The 20,714-nt window shown below is 41.2% G+C and overlaps 1 protein-coding gene and 1 pseudogene across 1 annotated transcript in view; both read right to left on the reverse strand.

Annotated features, from left to right (window-relative positions):
• The window catches only part of FAM205A (family with sequence similarity 205 member A), a 137,502-nt gene extending 126,808 nt beyond the window's left edge, over window positions 1-10,694 (reverse strand). Inside the window, exon 1 of the mRNA XM_037798234.1 lies at window positions 10,528-10,694. The gene's annotated coding sequence lies outside the window, so the exon portion shown is untranslated. The remainder of the gene's footprint in view (window positions 1-10,527) is intronic.
• On the reverse strand, window positions 8,457-14,224 carry LOC119545259 (annotated as a pseudogene).
• Window positions 14,225-20,714: the final 6,490 nt, after the last annotated feature.

Here is a 20,714-nt window from a genome sequence, read left to right on the forward strand (position 1 = left end):
TTTTGGCAATTTGGGGCCCCTTGACCTTTCATATAAATTTGATGATTGGCTTTTCCATTTCTGCAAAGAAGGCTGTTAGAATTTTGATTGGGATTGCACTGAATTTATAAATTGCTTTGGGTAGAATTGACATCCTAACAATATTTATTCTTTCAATCCAAAACACAGAAGGAGAGAAAAGGGGATTGTTCTAGTTCGCTAATGCTGCCAGAATGCAAAACACCAGAGATGGATTTGCTTTCATAAAAGGGGGTTTATTTGGTTACACAGTTACAGTCTTAAGGTCATAAAGTGTCCAAAGTAACACAACAGCAATCAGGTACCTTCACTGGAGGATGGCCAATGGTGTCTGGAAAACCTCTGTTAGCTGGGAAGGTACGTGGCTGGCATCTGCTCCAAAGTTCTGGTTTCAAAATGGCTTTCTCCCAGGACATTCCTCGCTAGGCTGCAGTTCCTCAAAAATGTCACTCTTAGTTGCACTTGGGGTATTTGTCCTCTCTTAGCTTCTCTGGAGCAAGAGTCTGCTTTCAAAGGCCATCTTCAAAATGTCTCTTATCTGCAGCTCCTGTGCTTTCTTCAAAGTGTCCCTCTTGGCTGTAGCTCCTCTTCGAAATGCCACTCCCAGCTGCACTGAGTTCGTTCTGTTTGTCAGCTCATTTATATGGCTCCACTGATCAAGACCCACCCTCAATGGGTGGGGCCACGCCTCCATGGAAATTATCTCACCAGAGTTATCACCTACAGTTGGGTGGTATGCATTTCCATGGAATCATTCAAAGAATTACAATCTAATTAACACTGATAGGTCTGCCCACACAAGATTACATCAAAGATAATGGAGTTTGGGGGGACATAATACATTCAAACTGGCACATTCCACCCCCTGGACCCCAAAATGGCATTATCTTTCCATATACAAAATACATTCATCCCACAATATCACAGAAACTTAAATCATTTCAGTAACAATAGTTAAGTACAAGACCCCATTAAATCAGTTACAGGTTTGGTGTGTCCAAAAGCAAAATTCTCCTTTAGCTGTGGATCTGTGAATTTAGAACAAGTTATGTGCTTCCAATATACAAAGGAGGGACATTCATAGGCTAAACATTCCCACTGCCATAAGGGAAAAGAGTAAGGAAAACAGGCTTAACAGGACCAAAACAGTTCCTAAAACCCACAGGACAAACTCCATTAAATTTCAAAGTCTGAGAGTCATTAACAGAACAATGTTGCATCCTTTGGGCTTGAGAGAGTGGGAGTCTAACCCTTCCTAAGGGCCTTTGTGGTAGCCCTTTCCTCTCCAAATGCTTGGGTGAGTGCTCCACATATCCACACACTGAGGAGACCACCTTCTCGGCCCCATCCTCCTCAAACATTGGGACAGCACCCAGATTCCCTTCCATCTCTGGGGCACACGTTCAACCCCTTCAGTACAGTGTGGTGGCATCCAGGCTCTCCCCAATTCCCTGGGAATGTGCTCCACCCTCTTTGGGGCTTGGGGTGGCAGAACATTTCCTGATCAGCAAGGAGGAAGGCCTGCCCTTGACCTCCAGGGCAAACCACCCTTTCCATGCGTGTGGGCTGCTCCGCTCTCCCAGCCCAAGACCTCTTGACTCCAGACCTCAACCTCCATGGCTCTGTCTTTGAAGAAATCTTTTCTTCAGTTTGTTCCTTGCCTGTTTCCTTCAGTCCAGACCGGCAGTGACTCCATCTATAAAGATCTGGCAAAAATGCTGTTGTCTTCACATGAAGCACACAGGGGTCAAACCCGTCAGACAGTAGGACTTTCCACAAATCCTTTCTGCGTAACTCCTTTTCCAGTCTTGGCTTGTACTGAAATGGCAGCTGGGTTCCATGTTTGATTACCTCCTCATATTGGTCTGTAGCTTCTGGGATTCCACCCCCTGGAAGCCCGTAATTTTCCAAGCCATCAGCTTCTGGTTTCTTTGAACCCAAGAGTTCAGTTCTAAGTTTATCTCTCTCTGCTCGATTTTACTATAAGCTGCAAGGAGAAGCCAGGGTATGTCCTCCACACGTAGTCTGGAGATCTCCTCAGCTAAGTATTCCAGGTTGTCACTTTCAAATTTTCCCTTCCTTCCAACACCAGGACTCTGGAAGGCAGTGTGGCGGTTCTTCAGGAAGCTAAGTATAGAACTGCCATATGATCCAGCAATCCTGCTACTAGGTATATACTCAGAAGAACTGAAAATAGGGATGCAAACAGACATTTGTATACTGATGTTCATAGTGGCACAATAGCCAAAAGATGGAAACAACCCAAGTGTCCACCTACTGATGAATGGATAAACAAAATGTGGTATATACATACAATGGGATATTATTTCGCAGTAAGAAGGAATGAAGTCCTAAAGCATGCGATGACATGGATGAACCTGGAGAACATTAAGTTGAAAGAAATAAGTCAGATGCAAAAGGACAAATATTGTGTGATCTCACTAATATGAGCTAATTATAATAAGTAAACTCTGAAGAGTTAAAATCTAGAATCTAGGTTACCAGGAAATAGAATGAGGGTAGAGAATGGGGAGCAGATACTTAATGTATGCAGAATTTTTAACTAGGTTGAATTTAAATGTTTGGAAACAGATAGAGGTGATGATAGCACAATATGGTGGGTGTAATTAACAGCACTGAATTATGTGTGTGATTGTGGTTGAAAGGGGAGGTTTAGAGTTGTGTGTGTCACCAGAAGGAAAGCTAGAGGATAAAAAAGGGGACTGTATAACACAGTGAACACTATGGTGGATGATGACTGTGATTAATAGTACAAGTATAACAATGTTCTTTCATGAACTAGAACAAATGTACATCACTCTTACAAGGAGTTAATAATAGAGTGGTATTTGGGAAAAAATGCAACCTACTGCAACCTACGGACTATAGTTAACAGTGATATTTTAATATTCTTTCATCAACAGTAGCAAATGTACCACATCAATGTTAACAGTCAAGAATGGGGGGGGTAAAGGGTATGGGATGTGGTTTTTATTTTGGGGGGGAGGGTAATGAAATTGTTCTAAAATTGATTGTGGTGATGAATGCACGACTCGGTGATGATACTGAACTACTGATTTGTACACTTTGGATGGATTGTATGATACATGAATATATCTCAATAAAACTTATTAAAAACAAAAAAAAGAGATAATATTTATAAATGCTTGTGCTGTTTTGAAGCTATTATGTACCCCAGAAAAGGCCACGTTCTTTTAATCCATTCTTGTAGGTGTAAACCTATTGTAGGTGGGACCTTTTGATTAGGTTGTTTCAATTGGGATGTGACCCATCCCACTCAAGGTGGGTCTTAATCCTTTACTGGAGTCCTTTATGAGAGGATAAAGGACAGAGAAATACAGAGAGGGCTCAGAGAAAGAAACATCCAGAGATCTTGGAGAGAAAAGCCCCAGGAGAAGCAAGCAAGGACCCACAGAAACTGAAAGAGCCAGAATCTGAAGGTAACAAAATCCAGGAGAGCAGGATCAGCAGACACTGGCCATGTGCCTTGCCACCTGACAGAGGAACCCTGGATGCCATTGGCCTTTTTTCAGAAAAGGTATCATCCTGTTTCATGGCCTTAGAACTGTAAATTTGTAAACTAATAAACCCCCTTTGTAAAGCCTACCCATTTCTGGTATATTGCATTCTGGCAGCTTTAGCAAACTGAAATAATGCTTAATGGTTTTTAAAATGCCCAAAAACCTGTAGGGGTTTCTGATTCCCTATCATGATGAAACATCCAAGCACTTGGAGTTACTTACCAAACAGCCCCTTTTGCCTTTCCAGCTTCCTTATTTATTCAAATTGATTAAACACTGCTTGCATGTACAATGCTCTCACTAACTAGGCACTAACATGGATATGGTGACCATATTTCCTAATCCCTTTGACAAGCACTTATGGGTGTAATTTGACCGTATACTTGAATTCTGAACTATCTCAGAAAATGTGGCGCATGTGTTTGCCATAAATGAGGGAGATGTGAAATAAATCGAAAACACAGTCTCTACTTTGCGAGACCCCTTCTAGTTCAGAGTTGAAGTTCCCTAGATCCACTTTGTTCATTCCCCACCTTGCTTTTTTTCCTGCTGCCACTTTGACCTTGAATGAATTATCTTGTACCCCTATATTCTGTGTCCACCACTTGTGGAGATAGGGTAAACCACCTCAAAAAGCTTGCTGTGATTAACCTCTTCCTTTTCCAAACAATCTCCTCAATACTGTTTGCAACACAGTAAAAAGCTCTCTTTTCTGGAACTTGAGAGAAGGGTTACACATAGTAGAAAAAGTAAAAATATTTGATAAATTAGATTATTGTTTGATACTTTAATCAATGAGTTAAATGTTCATTATTCATCTTCCTTAATCAACAAACCCTCCTATCTTTTCCTCCTCCAAACTTCCATTGCATTTTGTCTCTCTCTTGAGCACAATTCATTTTCTACTTCACATTATAGTTCTTTGTCCAAATGGCTTTTCTCCAAAACCAGACAGGAAAATTCCTCTCATCTGCACTCTTTGTGGTTTTCAATGCTTTTCTCAGTGCTCCCTTTGCACTTTTTTTTGATGCAATTTTATTGAGATATATACACATACCATACAATCATCCAAAGTGTACAATCAATTGTTCCCAATATCATCATATGGTTGTGCATTCATCACCACAATCAATTTTTGAACATTTTCATTATTCCAAAAGAAATAAAAATAAGAATAAAAATAAAATAAAAGTAAAAAAGAACACCCAAAACATCCCATACCCCCATTCCTCCCCTATTATTCATTTACTTTTTGTCCCCATTTTTCTACTCATGTGTCCATACACTGGATAAAGAGTGTGAGCCACAAGGTTTTCACAATCACATGGTCACACTGTATAACCTTAGCACTTTCTTTTAATTCTTATACCTCCTAGTGTGGCGGTAGTCAGTACCATCCTTAGACCCAGGCATATGGGTTCCTTGCCTCAGGCCCTATGCCTCAGGAGGCTCCATGCTTTGGAGTGCCTTCCTTGAAATTTTTGAAGTCCATCTCTGGTGACTGAGACTTCCCTGTGCTGGTGGTGCCATCTGGGAGGGGTGCTCCAAGCCCCAGCTGGTATCCAGTAGGCCTAGGTCCCCATTTCTCCCCTATCTGGCAGTTTCCAACCCTTCTCTCCCTTCTCTCCCACCCCTTCTCCTGGGGTCATTCAGATGCCCAAGGTGCTTTGGGATTTGAACCTATGGGCTCATCTCAGAGCTCCAGGAGAATGGTTTGGTAGGTGGATCACTTCTGCTGGCCAGTCTATTTTTATTTATTTTTAACAGCTTTAATGAAATGTAATTTACATCCCATAAAGTTTATCCATTTAGAAGTGTACAATTCAATGGTTTTTAGTATAATTACAAAGTTGTGTAACCATTACCATAATCTAATTTTAGAATATTTTCATCATCCCCAAAAGAAATTGTACACATTAGCAGTCATGCCTTGTTCCCCACTCCTTCAGTTTCTCCCTCCCCTCAGCCTTAGGCAACCATTAATCTACTTTCTGTCTCATAAATTTGCCTGTTCTGGACATTTCATAAATGGGATCATACAATATGTTTTTTGTGACTGGCTTCATTCATTTAGCATAATATTTTTGAGATCATCCTTGTTGTACCATGTATCAGTACTTTATTCCTGTTTTTGCTGAATAATATTCCATTATATGGATATATTAAATTTTGTTTATCCATTCATCAGTTGGTAGATATTTGGGTTGTTTCTACTTTTTGACTTATGAATAATGCTGCTATGAACATTTGTGTGTAAGTTTTTGTGTGGATATGCTAATTTTGTGGGGGGAAACAGTGAGACTGGGCAGTCAGAATGGTGTTTCCAGGCTGTTTTAGGTGACAAACTCACTTCAGACACAAGAGAAGTTCAGACTCTGGGCTACCATTCACTGCCAACTTTTGGGTTTGAGCTACCTGTGTGGGTCTGTCCTATGTTCTGACTACAGTGCTATCTCTGGTCTTCAGCACCCAAGGGACCAAGATCCTTTCACCTGAACACCTCCTGCCTCTGGTACCCAAAGGGATCATTCACCCCTTTTGTAAACTCAGAACCATGGGACATGTAGTCTTCAGAAGTGGTCATGCCTATAGCCTCCGAGGGTTTTCAGGACTGTTGTGCTGCAATGCCAACAGATCCTTCTAGTCAATGTTTTCACTTGCCCCTAATCATTGTTGTGATGCCATGCTCTATCTGTTCAATCTTTTTTTTTTAACTAGTTTTATTGAGATATAATTCACATATCATATAGTTCACCTATTTAAGTGTACAATTTCAATAGCTTTTAGTATATTCACGGAGTTGTGCAACCATCACCACAATTTTAGAACATGTGTCACTCCAAAAACAAATGCTATACCCTTTTGCTGTCACCCCCCAAGCCTTCCATCCCCCCCAATCCTTAGACAACCACTCATATACTTTCTGTCTCTAAAGATTTACTTATTCTGAACATTTCACAAATATACATTATGTGATCCATCGTGACTGACTTCTTTCACTTAGCATAATAATTTCAAGGTTCATCAGTGTTGTTGCATGTATCTGTATTTCTTTTTCTTGCCAAACAATATTCCATTGTATGTGTAGTAGGTTCCTAGGGTTGCCAAAAAAAGTACCACAAGCTTGATGGCTTAAAACAAATATTTATTGGCCCCCGGTTCTGGAGGCCAGCAGTCCAAAGTCAACGTGTCAGCAGGCCATGCTCCCTCTAAAACCTGTAGAGAAGCATCCTTTCTTGCCTCTTCCTAGCTCCTGGTGGTTTACTGGCAATCCTTGCCTTACCTTGGCTTATAGCTGCAGCATTTCACTCTCTGCCTTCATCATCACGTGGAGTTTTCCCCTGTGTCTATGTGTCTCTGTGTCCAAATATCCCCCTTCTTATAAGGATACCAGTCGTATTGGATTAGGGCCCACCCTAACCAGTTTGATCTCATCTTAACTAATCACACCTTCAAAGACCCTCTTTCCAAATAAGGTCACATTCACAGGATCAGGCGTTAATTGGGACTTGAACATACCATTTTTGGGGACACAATTCAACCCGTCACAGTATGGATAACCAATTTCGTTTATCTATTCAACAGATGATGGGCATTTGGGTTATTTCTGCTTTTTGGCTATTATGAATAAGACTGCTATGAACATTCACATGCAAGTTTTTGCATGGATATAAGTTTTCATTTCTCTTGGGTATTTATACCTAGAAAAGGAATTGTTTTTAACTCATATGGTAACTCTTTGTCTAACATTTTGAAGAACTGCTAGACCATCTTCCAAAGAGACTGCACAATTGTATACTCCCAACAGCTATGTATGTGAGATCCAATTTCTCCACATCCTTGCCAACACTTGTTGTATTACCTTTTTTGATAATAGTTATCTTCTACTGTATGTGAAATAGTATCTTAATGTGATTTTGATTTGCATTTTTCTGATGGTGAATGGTGTTGAACATCTTTTCATGCGTTTATTGGCCATTTGCATATCTTCTTTGGAAAATGTCTATTCATGACCTTTGCCCATTTGTAAATTGATTTATCTTTTTAATTAGTTTTAAGAGTTTGTCATATATCTAGATGCAAGCCCCTCATCAGATATACAATTTGCAAAAATCTTCTCCCATACTGTGGGATGTCTTTTAGCTTTATGGTGTCATTTGAAGCACAAAAGTTTAAAATTTTGATGAAGTCCAAGTTACTTATTTTTTTCTTTCATTGCCTGTGTAATATCTGAGAAACCATGTTTAATCGAAGGTCATAAAGATTTACATCTATGTTTTATTCTAAGAGTTTTATAGTTTTAGCTCTTACATTTAGCTCTATGATCCATTTTGAGTTAATTTTATATATGTGGTGTGACATAAGTGTCCAACTTCATTCTTTTATGTGTGGATAGCCAGTTGTCCCAGCACCACTTGAATTGTCCCCATTGAATTCTTTTGGTACCCTTGTCAAAATTCAATTGACCATAAATGCGAGGGTTTATTTCTAGACTCTCAATTCTATTCCATTGATCTATATGCCTACAGCACTCTCTTGATCACTCTAGCTTTGTAGTAAGTTTGAAATCTGAAAGTGTGACTCCTCCAGCTTTATTCTTCTTTTTCAAGGTTGTTTTGGTTATTCTGGGTCTTCTGAATGTCCAAATGAATTTCAGGACAAGCTTGTCAATTTCTGTAAGAAGCCAGCTGGGATTCTGAGAGGGACTGTGCTGAATCCATAGATCAATTTGCAAAGTATTGCCATTTTAACAATGTCTTCCGACCCATGAACATGGGATGTCTTTCAATTTATTTATGTCTTGTTTAATCTCTTTCAACAATGTTTTACAATTTTCAGAGTATAAGTGTATAAGTTTTCTTTTTTGAAATCCATTCCTAAATATATTACTCTTTTTTATGCCATTGTAAATGGAATTGTTTCCTTAATTTCCTTTTTGGTTTGTCCTTTGTTCCTGCTTAGAAATATGATAAATTTTTGTATATTGATTTTGTATCCTGTAAACTTGCAGAACTTTTTTGTTAGTTCTAATAGATTTTCAGTGGATTCTTTCGGGTTTTCTATATCCAAGATCATGTCATCTGCAAATAGAGATAGTTTTACTTTCTCCTTTCTAATCTGGATGGCTTTTATTTCATTTTCTTGCTTAATTGCCCTGGCTAGCACTTCCAGTACAATGTGGAATAGAAGTGGTAAGAGCAGACATCCTTGTCATGTTCTGATACTTAAGGGGAAGCAGTCAGTGTTTTACTATTAAGCATGCTGTAGCTGACGGTTTTTTGTAGAAGACCTTTATCAGGCTGAGGAAGTTCTCTTCTAGTCCTAGTTTGTCGAGTGTTTTTTCATGAAGGAGTGTTCTCTGGCTGATTTTAAGCCATGCCAGCAGAGGGTTGGGTATTCCTGGCATCAATGGGATCACCCTCCCTGCAGTCAATGGCTCCTCACCTATTCTCCTTGCTGGTGGTAGTATGAGTATGATAGGGGTATGATCAACACCGAGAGAGATCATTCTAGGAATGCAGTGATTACAGCCTGAAGAATTCAAGAAAAGACAGGTTTGGAAGGCAAGTTGTTCTACATGTACAGTATAAAATTCCAAAGGGTAAATTTAACAATCCAGAAAATGAATTATCAGTCACATTTTCCTGCATACTCTGGGTAAGATGTGCATTTGTGGTCATCATCAACACAGTGTCATAAGTAATGATATCACCAGCATTAAATAAATGTTATTAGGAAACTACAGAGGCAAAAAGATCTATATTGTTTCCAAAATAAACAGGTTCTGTAGAGCTAAGGCCTTGTGAGTAATAACAGCATCATTTGCTTTTTCTCAAGGTTCAGAGATGTGAAATTAGCCAGGAATGATGCATTTGACAATAAAGACAGGAAGAGATGGAAATTAGACTTGAACAGGAAGAGATAGTGCCTATATATTACCAAGAATCTTCATGTACACTGATGTGACAACAGACAAATACATAAGTACCACTTCTCTACCTTTATCCAGATCTCATTAGTAAAACTTTATACCTCAAATGGACCCATGAATTTTGTAATACATATTTAATCAAATTGTGTACATAGTAGCAAAAAATATTTACTTATGATCCCTCATATCTTAAAGGAGGTACTGGAGTCAGTACAGTACAATCAATGGTTAGGAATAGGGGCTCTGGAGTCAGAGTACTTAGACTCCACATATTAGCTGTGTGACCTTAGGCAAATTGTTTAAGCTCTCTGTGCTTCAATTTCTACATCTGTATTATGTTGACAATGGAAGTACAGTACTTTATAGCAATGTTAAGTTTAAATGATTCTATAAAATATTTAGACTTGGCACTTTGTGTTTAAAAATGATAGCAATATATAGTATATACTTATACAACATTAAGGACGAAATGAGTTCCTCTTTGTATCTTCCTCATGAAGTGAATGTGTATTTGTGATACAAAAATTGAATTTATCTGGAAACAGGAGGAATATTAGAAATGTAGATAAAATATAGAAATATAAACAAAATAATTTAAATAGATCATCAGCATATCATTTGTATTTCTTCAGTTATTGTTTCATAATTAGTTGTTAGATATTTTACGACTTCTAATATTCTTTTTGTTACCCTCACTTTCTCCAAAGCACTTAGTTTGGTGTAATGCACGTTATAGCTCTCAGAACTGCTGACTATTTGGATAGTCTCAGGAACGAGGTTGCTGTTAGCAAAACATGGATTACATTAGGGTATAGCTTTGCTGCTGGAGATGGAAGACCAGTAATTTAAGAAAGCGAGCTGGAGAGTTGGGCCAGCCAAGCATCATGTGAAGGCTCATTTGGACATTCCAGAGGCGGGTGGGATACTATGAAGGTGAGAGCCCTCAGGATCGTGGGTCCGGAGGGCCTGGGTGGGCAGTCGGGCCTAGTGGAAGAAGTAGGGCCCCGGCCTAGGTCCCAGTGGAGTCATTCTCACCTCAAGTAGATGCGGGCGGCAGGACCCATCCGAACCCGTCCTTCGGCCCGGAGCCGATGCTAGTTGTGAGCAGCCGCCGCCTGCGGGAGGGCACTGACCTTGTCGCGGGCAGCCGGGCTGGCGCAGTCCCCAATGACTCCCAGGCAGACGGCTCCATAGAGCCGTACGTGGAGTCCTGGCAGGGCCGCCGCCCTCCCGCCTTCCCTCAGCGCCTCCCTCCCGCGTGTCGACCGCCCGCTGAGGAGGCCCTAAAGGGAGGCACCGAGAGGTGGCGCAGGGCGCGCTCCCACCTGCCCGGGGAGAGCTTCTCGCGCGGGCGCACGCGCCGCAGCCGGGCCGCGGGGGAGTGGGGTGGGTGTGTTCCCGGCGCGCGCGCCGCCGCCTCAGTCTGCAGCGTCGCCCGCGCCGCCCACTCCCTGCCCTCGGCCCCGGCAGCCATGGGTGCTGCTGGGCGGGTGGTGCAGTGCTTGCCAACCTTAGATCCGCGTGCCCCACCCGGACGTTCCCGGTAAGCGGGGACGGGGCGGCAGGGACCGGACAGGCTCTCCATGGGTCGAGTCTGCGGCCCGCGGCAGCCCTCCGTGGACTCTGAGGTGTTTATGTGGGAGCCGCCCTCAAGGTGGACCCTGTGTAGTGGCTGAAACCCGGGTATCTACTGCCCTTGCCTCCCTGGGAGAGACTCTTAGTGGATGTGGGGGGGCGCCCCCATAGAGGACCTTGTGTGAATGGTCTCCCCAGGGCTCTTTCTGCATTCCCCCCCACAGGGAGCCCCAGTGTAGGGGACACTAATCCCAGGGGAAACTTCTTTGTAATTACGGGAGCTTCACTGGTGGTGTCTGGGGTTGCCTTTATGGAAGAGCTGTTGGGAACACGGGAACCTCAGGGAGCCTGCGTGGTTGGGATGGATCTCACAGAGGACCCCCTGAAGGAGGACACTAGACTGTGCCCTAGAACTGCCTGAAGGGAATTTCTGACTGGGGAGAGGAATCCTGCCATGTAGACCTGGGACCAGGAGTGACTTCCCATATGCCTGAAGGACTTTGGCCATCTGTCTCCCCAACATGGCCAAGAGGTAGGTTAGCCCAGTTGGCTCCAAGATGGAGTTCTGTGAGGCAAGAAGTTCTATAAGAGCACAGGAACCTAGGGAGGTGTGAGAACCACTGGGCCTTTGAAACAAAGACAGGAGGTTTGAGAGTCTGTGCTTGACATTCCTGAAGGAAGCAGTAAGATAAGATGAAATAGCTGACTCTGGCAGGCCTGGAAGAGAAAGTCCTTTGAAAAAAGAGCAAAAGGATATGTAGGATTATTGAGCACTGATGTGCTAGGCAATATACTAGGTATTTTTAAAGATCTCATATAACTTTTAATTTCTTGTGAAATTATCCTTTTTTAAGCATTAGGAAGCCAAGACAGAGAGAGATTAAGCAATTTGCCCAAAGTTGCAAAGCTTTTTCGAAATTTATTTGGGAAGAAACATCTAGGAGAGACAGAAATAAGAATGTATGTTTGTTAAAAAGCTGCATTAAGGTGTCCAGCATAGGGCTCTGCAAATAGTTATGTGTTAGTCAATGTGATAATTTAAACAAGTGGATGAGGACAATTTAATGGGGATGAGACTGCTGCAGGAACTGATTTCTATGGAATCTCCAGGTTTCTGAGTGTGGCTCAGGGTTGCTCTGGATCTAGAGGTGAGTTTCTAAATGCTGCTACTCTCTTCTGTTTGAAATTTACCGGTTCTTCTTTTGCCGATTCAAAAAATGTTAAAATTTTTGGCAGCATTCCTGCTCTGGTGTGCCTCAGCCAACTTGACATCTCTGCTATTTAACTGTGCCTTATCCAGAGCTTTGTAGAAGTTTTCATAGTCAGTGAGAGCTTGATACATATGTATAGAAGATCCTTAGCAGCCTCAATGTTGAGCATGTAGTATCGGAGGAGCTCTGTCATCTTTAAATCTTCATCTGATGAGAGTCGACTCTCTACTTTCCTAAGTTTTTAAAATAGCTCAGCAACCTTCAATAGGTAATTTTGATGACCATGGCCTCTTCAAAAGCCAGGTTATGCAAGCAGGCAGCAGTGTGGATATAGTCATCTGCAGCACTTTTATGAGATCTGGTCATTTTGTCAGCTTTTGCACGTGAGTCCTTGATCCTATTGCGATAGTTAATAAGGAAATTCTTCTCTTTCTCAAAGAAGTCATCTACCTTCTTAACTCCAGAAAATAGGACTTCATCAGCTCTTTTTACCACAGTTTTGAAAAAGCCACCTGTTCTAGTTTGTTAATGCTGCCAGGATGCAAAACACCAGAAATGGATTGGCTTTTATAAAGGGGGTTTAATTGGTTACACAGTTACACTCTTAGGCCATAAAGTGTCCAAGGTAATGCATCAACAATCAGGTACCTTCACCGGAGGATGGCCCATGTGTCTGGAAAACCTCTGTTAGCTGGGAAGGCACGTGGCTGGCATCTGCTCCAAAGCTCTGGTTTCAAAATGGCTTTCTCCCAGGACATTCCTCTTTGTTGCAGTTCCTCAAAAATGTCACTCTTAGTTGCACTTGGGGTATTTGTCCTCTCTTAGCTTCACCAGAGCAAGAGTCTGCTTTCAAAGGCCATCTTCAAAATGTCTCTCATCTGCAGCTCCTGTGTTTTCTTCAAAGTGTCCCTTTTGGCTGTAGCTCCTCTTCAAAATGCCACTCTCAGCTGCACTGAGTTCCTTCTGTTTGTCAGGTCATTTATATGGCTCCACTGATCAAGGCCCACCCTAAATGGGTGGGGCCACACCTCCATGGGAATTATCTCATCAGAGTTATCACCTACAGTTGGGTGGGGCGCATTTGCATGCAAACAACCTAATCCAAATGTTCCAACTTAATCCCCACTAATACATCTGCCCCATAAGATTGCATCAAAGAATATGGCTTTTTCTGGGGGACATAATACATTCAAACCAACACAGCCACCAAACATCTCTTTGGTATTTTTCTGCCTAACAGATCCTGATCATATTCCAGGAAAACAAGAAAGTTGTGATATTTACTGAGAACAGGGTGAGAAGAAAGCTGCTGAACAAAGTCCTCATGGAAGGATACAATCTTCTTAAGGACAGAAAGATATTCAGCTGCCAGTTCTTGCTTCATCCTAGCAAATTCTTCTTTGATTATTGGCCCTTCACCCCCTCTCAGTTTCTGCATCTTCTTTTGGGGGTCATCAAAGTCAGGTTTTGTGGATAAACAGGTGGGATAGTAAGCCCAGCATAGTCTGTTGTTTCAATAAGAGGGTCATGCAATCACACAGAATCTTTGTGTTGCCTTGTAACAGAAAGCTCTGGGTTCTGAAATGTGGATAGTGTAGTCTTGGTGTGCATTGTTAATGTGACTTACTCTCACTGAATGTATCAGGTATGTCAATCTGAAGCGAGGGATTGACATTCAGGTCCACAGATATTCAGGTCCATAGACATTCAGATCTCAGCCTGACTGGAATGAAGGCTTAGGGTGTGTTCTTCAGAAACAACCCAAGCAAACCATAGCTCACTAGGCAGAAGATGAATGCCACAGGTTAGTTAATAAAAGCAGCAATTTTCAGGAAATTATACACTTTTCTCTCCAGACTACACGGCAGTGCCAGAAAATGTGAACTATGCCAAATCTTGCTGCTGTCCTCCTCCAGCTGCTGCAGTAACTTGGGAACTGCGGTCATGGTGACATGGGCCTTGAGCAGGGGCCACCTGGTTGTGCGAGGAAAGAAGAGACTGGCCTGCCATGCCAAGAAGCTGCTCAAAGGTGGCCTAATGTACTCATTTTTAAGCTGAACCATTATTCATTACTGTCTGGATTTCTCAGAAATCTTCCACATATTCTCTGACCACATTCTTACGGTTTTCTTTCTTCCACTTTGTCATATATATATATGTGTATATATGTATTTTTTTCCCTTCAAACATATACAGGAAGACCTCCCCAGATCCATTTCCTGTACTCCTTGCCTTTTCCCAGTATACCTCCTTCTATGTGGATCTCATTCATACAAATAGTTTCCTTTCTTTTCAGCTATACAATCTTTTATCTCCCAGTTCCACTTGGCTCTCTCTCAAAGTGGTTTCTGTTTTCTTTATTTCTCAAATTGATTTATTCTGATGGGAATATCATTATCACTGCATCCCTCAATCTTAATGGTTCTCACAGAAGCTGCATGCCAACTTTGGATCAAGAAACCAAGACCATCAGTGTCCAGCTGGAGACATGAATAGTTTTCTCATTGTAACTTCCGTGCCGTCCCCAACCCTCCTTTCCAGCAGTCCCCTCAGAGACCCAGATACATTTACTAAGTGTTACCTACTTGCCAGGCACTATGCTAGATAATTAGGAGAGTTCCTTGCTCTTGAGGAGTTCATATGGGATCAAAATGCATTTCTCTAATCACTTACTATAAAAAGTAAATGACATAAGGGGAAAATTACAGCTTTACTGAGTATCTAGAGGAATTAATGTATAGTATGCCTTTTTCTAGGTGTCAGTGAAATTCAACTACTGTTCTGTGCCTTCTTTGGCAGTCACATTCTTAACCACCGTGCCATTGCTCTGCCACATTAGTTTTGTTCATATCCTTTGGGTGAGCTGACCACACTTCTAGCTTCCCGTGCTCTGAATCCCAAATGTGTACTGTGGGCTCAGGATGTCTGTGTGAGCATACTACATTTTTTTTAGAGACTCCAGTTATGCTAATTTCTATAGCCCTTTAGTTATCTTATGTTCCGGTTTGCTAAAGCTTCACTCAAAAAAAGGTTGATGGCGTCCAAAACACCTCAGTCAAGTGGGAAGGCATGTAACTGGCGTCTGCTGGTCCTTTGATCCCGGGTTGTGTTTCAAAATGGCTTTCTCCAAAATGTCTCTGGGCTTCTGTCTCTCTTAGCTTCACTCTCTTAGCTCCTGTGCATCCTTGCTTGTTCTCCCAGGTTGTTTCTCTCTAGACATCTGGGGGTCCTCTATTAGCTTCTCCATGGCAAACTCTGGGCTTCATCTCTTAGCTTAGCATCTCCAAACAACTTTCCGTCTGCATATCCAAGCTTCTCAGTCTGTGTCAGCTCTTAGCTTCTCCCGGGGGCAAACTCTGGATTACTTATCTTAGCTTCTCTCCAAAATGTCTCTCTCAGCTTCTCTGAGCTCCCTCTCTCCGTGAGTTCTCTTAAAGGATTCCAGTAAACTTATCAAGACCAATCCTGAATGGGTGGCTCACAACTCCATGGAAACAACTTAATCAAAAGATCCCACCCACAATAGGTCTGCCCCAACAAGATTGCATTAAAAGAACATGGCTTTTCCCTGGGGGGCATAATAGAACCAAACCAGCACAACTTCTGTGTTAGTAAGTGGCTGTTACTGAGGCACATGCTTCTAGAAGCCAACTGTTTGTTACCTTGCAAATTTTTACCCTTATGTACAAGTGCAGCTTGTGCTACATTCCTCCAGATCAAACCTAGGACCAGACAGAGGAGAGGCATTTTCAAGCTTCCAACTTTTGCCTTTAGGACAGCTGCTCTCCTGGGGCCGGGACATAGTGCCACAGGGCATAACATAAATGAGGAGGACTGTTAACTTTGCTAATGTTGGTCTCTTTTCTTATCATTGTGGTTGTGGAAATTGGCTAAATTTCTAAATTTAGTAGCTCTCTCTGTGGTCAGAGAAATCACCCATAGCTACTCTATGGGTTACCTGTTCTCACCCTGCTTGCCCTGACTTATCATTTAGGCTGCACCGCTGAGGAAGCAGAGTGAATGTGGTGACTATAGTCTCTAGAAATTGGTCTTCTTAGCCCCTTGACCCATTTTGAACTAGAGAAACAGTACTGACACTATGATCTCAAATAACCCTTTTGTTTTTTCCAGTCATCTTTGTAGCATTTATTCAACAAGGATTTATTGAAAATTTGCTCTGTGTAAGTGGTGGATACTATCTTGATTTTTCCTTCCCCCTCAGCTCAAAAGTAATCTGGAGCTTCCTTTTTCCACTTGTTAAATCCTTTGATTTTGGTTGCTTCTCCAACGTTCCCTTTCTGGAGATTTTTTTTTTTTCTTTTTTACTGCCTGGGGAAACCCTCTCACCTTCTACAAGATCACTGTTAGCTACATTCTTAGCCTTTTCTAAACATTGGCTTCTCTTATATCAAGAGCCAAATGAAGGCATGTGTGGGTACTTTATATTTAATATGGAGGATGAAGGGGTTTTAGCCTTTTATGAGACATACAGACTCTCCATAGTTACGTATCTTTATAGAGAGAATTGAGGGAGACCGGTTCCTTAGATGCTTTCTCATCTCTTTTTTTCTCTAGTTCCTACTGTGGAGCAGCCTCCTCTTCCTCGTAATATCATTTGCCCTTGTAAATATTCCCACTGCACTTTAAACAGGTGTTTGGTAGAGAATGAATTTGCTGTGTATTCCCACACATACATCCCAAGCTGCCCACACATGCCTTACTACCTGACAACATGTGTAGACACCTTTTCTTCCCTTCTTGGCTGTGGCTGTGTACTAGTTTTCTATTGCTGCTTAACAAATTATCATAAACTTGGCTTAAAACAATACACATTGATTTTCTTACAGTTTCTGTGAATCAGGAGTCCAGGCATAGCTTAGCTTCATCCTTGGCTTGTGGTCTCACAAGGCTGCTCTCAAGGTGTTGGCTAGATTGCATTCTCATCTGAAGGCTTGACTGGGGAAGGATCCACTTCTAGGCTCACTCAGGTTGTTGGCAGAATTCATTTCTTTGAGGCAGTAGAACTGAGGGCTTTGGCTTCCTGCTGGCTGTTGGCTGAAAACCATAGTTAGCTCCTGAAGTTCATCTGCAGTTCTTAGAGGCCACCTGCAGTTCTCTGCCATGTGTGCTTTCCCAACATGGCTACTTCATCCAGCCAGAAAGGAGAGTTTCTGAAGAGTCTTATATATGTAATGTAATCATGAGAGGGACATCCCATTACTTTTCTCATATTATTGATTAGAATCAAGTCACAGGTCCCACTTACACTTAAGAGGAGGGTATTACACAAAGTGTGAACAGCAGTTGATAAGGATCATGGAGGGCCACCTTAGAGACTGTCAGTCACAAACAATACCAAGGCAAGTTTTAGATTGTCCTCTGCTTCCATCTCTTTCAGTTCATTCAGCCAGATGTGCCTATTCTCTTTTCTTGTCCCACTGTCTGTATCACCACCTGCCACTACACCTGAAGTTTTTATAAAGCCCTCTCAAGTTACTATACATTTTTTGAAATTTACATTATCCCTGTGATAATATCTTACATTTCCCTTTTCTTCCAATAAAGAGACAGAACACGCAGGTCTACCTACCAGCTAAAGAAGTAATCATTAAATGTAATTTGTGGGGGTCTTTGTGAATTGATTTCCTTTTTTATCCTGAGTGTCTCTTTAGGACTTCTTCTAGCACAGAGAAAGCTAGCAGTTTTTCTCACCAACCATTTGTTTCTACCCATCATTAATCACTGTTGGCAAAGGCAAAGGCAGTCTGCCATGGGCCCTGAGCATCATTGCATGCTCTTGTTGGATATGCCAAGAATGTAAGGCCCTGTTTGTTATTTATCTGGGCTATTTATCAGGGTTGTATATGCAAAAAGCAACCTTGAGAAATAAGTCTTGTTTCTGCTTAATATAAGGTGGTGAATCCCTGAAGCTCAGTGTTCCTCTCCTATAATGCAGCCCATTGCATGTGCAGGCATCTGTGAGGGGCCTTGTGTGAACTTCATGGGACTTGGGATACACAGGGAACTGATGCAAACAACCATGTTGACAATCTGGCTACAGCTGTGCTGTGAGGAATAAAGTCCTTTATCTCTGACCCAGTAGTCTTTTGTCTTCTGCCAGCATTCATTTCATTCATGAAAGAGTGATAGGCTAGCTTGTTAGCTTGCAAGTAGGATAGTAGGATTAAATCTAGACCCTGCACAGTTCTTGACAATCATTACTGTTTATTTCTCTAGAAATTAGAACTAATTTTGTTAATTTCTCAAACACTTCATATGCATATCTTGGACTACTATCTCTTTTTTAAAATTCAACAAGTATTTATTGAAAAAACAAAAAGCCTACTATGTGTGAGGCTCTCCCGTCTCATGATTGGGGCTTGCTGACTCTTGCTATGGAGACTGTTGATGCTTCCATTTTTTTAAAAAAAAATTTTTGTTAGCGCAATTGTAGGTTTACAGAAAAATCATGTGGAAAGTACGGAGTTCCAATATACCCCCATACAGTTGTCCCTATTGTTAACATTTTGCATTAGTGTAGTACCTTTGCTATGATTGATGAACTAATATTGTTATAATTATTTCTTAACTATGGTCCAAAGTTTACTTTAGGGTTCACTTTTGTGTTGAACAATTCTGAGGTTTTTTTTTTTTTTAATTTATTGTGGTAACATATTTACAACATAAAAATGTCCCATTTTAACCATTTTCAGATATATAGTTCAGTGGGAGCATCATCTCTTTTAATTGAAGTATCTTTTGTAATATGAGTTTGATGTTCTCAATTAAGCACAAAGGGCTTTAGCTTAATTTGGTTGCATCCTCAGTTTCCTCTCCAAATTAAAGCTATATCAACTGGTGCAGCCAATGTAGAAAACAGTATGGTGGTTCCTCAAAAATTTAAGTACAGAATTACCATATGATTCAGCAATTCCACTCCTAGGTGTATACCCAAAGGAACTGAAAGCAGGGACTCGAACAGATACTTGTACACCAGTGTTCATGGCAGCATAATTCACAATGGCCAGAAGGTGGAAACAACTCAAGTTTTTTTAACAGAACAATAGATAAACAAAATGAGGTATTTATACACAGTAGAATATTATTCAGCAGTAAAAAGGAATGAAGTTCTGGTACATGCTACAACATGGATTAACTTTGAAAATATGCGTTGTGAAATAAGACACAATGAAGACAAATACTATATGATTCCACTTATAAGAAATTTCTGGAACTAGGAATTTGTAGAGACACAAAGTAGATTAGAGGTTACAGGGGGCTGAGGGAAGGAGAAGTTGTTTCTTGGTGGGTACAGAGTGTTTGTAAATTTTAGGAATTTTGAAATAAAAAAAATCATGCAAAAACCAAAAAATTGCCTAAGAGAAAAAATTAAATTTATGTCAATTTAAAAATGACTTGGTTAATCTACATGGTTATTGTTTAGATTTCATTTTCATTTCATGTTTCTACTCTAGATTTCTGCCCTTACAGATCTTGTGGTCAGGGCCACAAAGTGGCTTTTTTTGTTCGTTTTGTTTCTGTGGTTTTTTGTTTATTAGTTTGTTTTACACATTCATAGCCTTGATATTCCTCCAGTGACTCAGCCTTGAAAAAGTGGATTTAGTATATTTATTCCAGGTCTCCAAATATATGTTTCTAAGCCCTTTTATCCCATACTATCTTTCTGATGAATATAAAAGTCTCACGACTGCTCCTCTCCACAAATTCTGATACCCTTTTGGGGGCTGAAAGGGGTGAGACAGACCATAGCTCCAGGCATGGCTGTCTCTCTTACTAGCAGTGTGAACCTCTCCAAGTGTCTGTAAAAGCAGGATCCTTGTGAATTCTGGCAAGGGGTCTGTGATGAACCAGGATTGAGTGCCCACGATAGTGAAGTGGAACCAGCACTGCGGAGGTGGTCCCTTAGCAGGGAGGTGATGCCTTTCCTAGTTTCTTAAGGTGGAATCTTAGATAATTCATTTGAGATGTTTCTGCTTTTTTAATATAGGCATTTATTGCTATAAGTTTTCCTTTAAGCACTGCTATGTGATGGTTAAGCTCACTTGTCAGCTCGGCTAGGTTATAGTGTCCAGTTTGGTCAAGCAAGCACTGGCCTGATTGCTACTGTGAGGTTATTTTATGGATTTAAACATTGGTCAGTTGATTGCATCTGTGGCTGATTACATCTACAATCAACAAAGAAGACTGCCTTCAGCAATGAGAGAAGTCTCATCCAATCAGTTGAAGGCCTTAAGGGAAGAACTGCTGACTTTGGCAGCTAGAAAGAAGAATTTCTATTTCTGTTTCAGCCAGCCAACTTCTCAGGAATTCACTGAAACCTTCATCATAGTTCTAAACTTGCAGTCTTACAGAATTTGGATTTACCCATTCCCATGGTTGCATGAGCCAATCCTATAATAAACCTCATAATATTTA

Source organism: Choloepus didactylus, chromosome 10, assembly GCF_015220235.1.
Source record: "Choloepus didactylus isolate mChoDid1 chromosome 10, mChoDid1.pri, whole genome shotgun sequence".
Taxonomy (NCBI): Eukaryota; Metazoa; Chordata; class Mammalia; order Pilosa; family Megalonychidae; genus Choloepus; species Choloepus didactylus.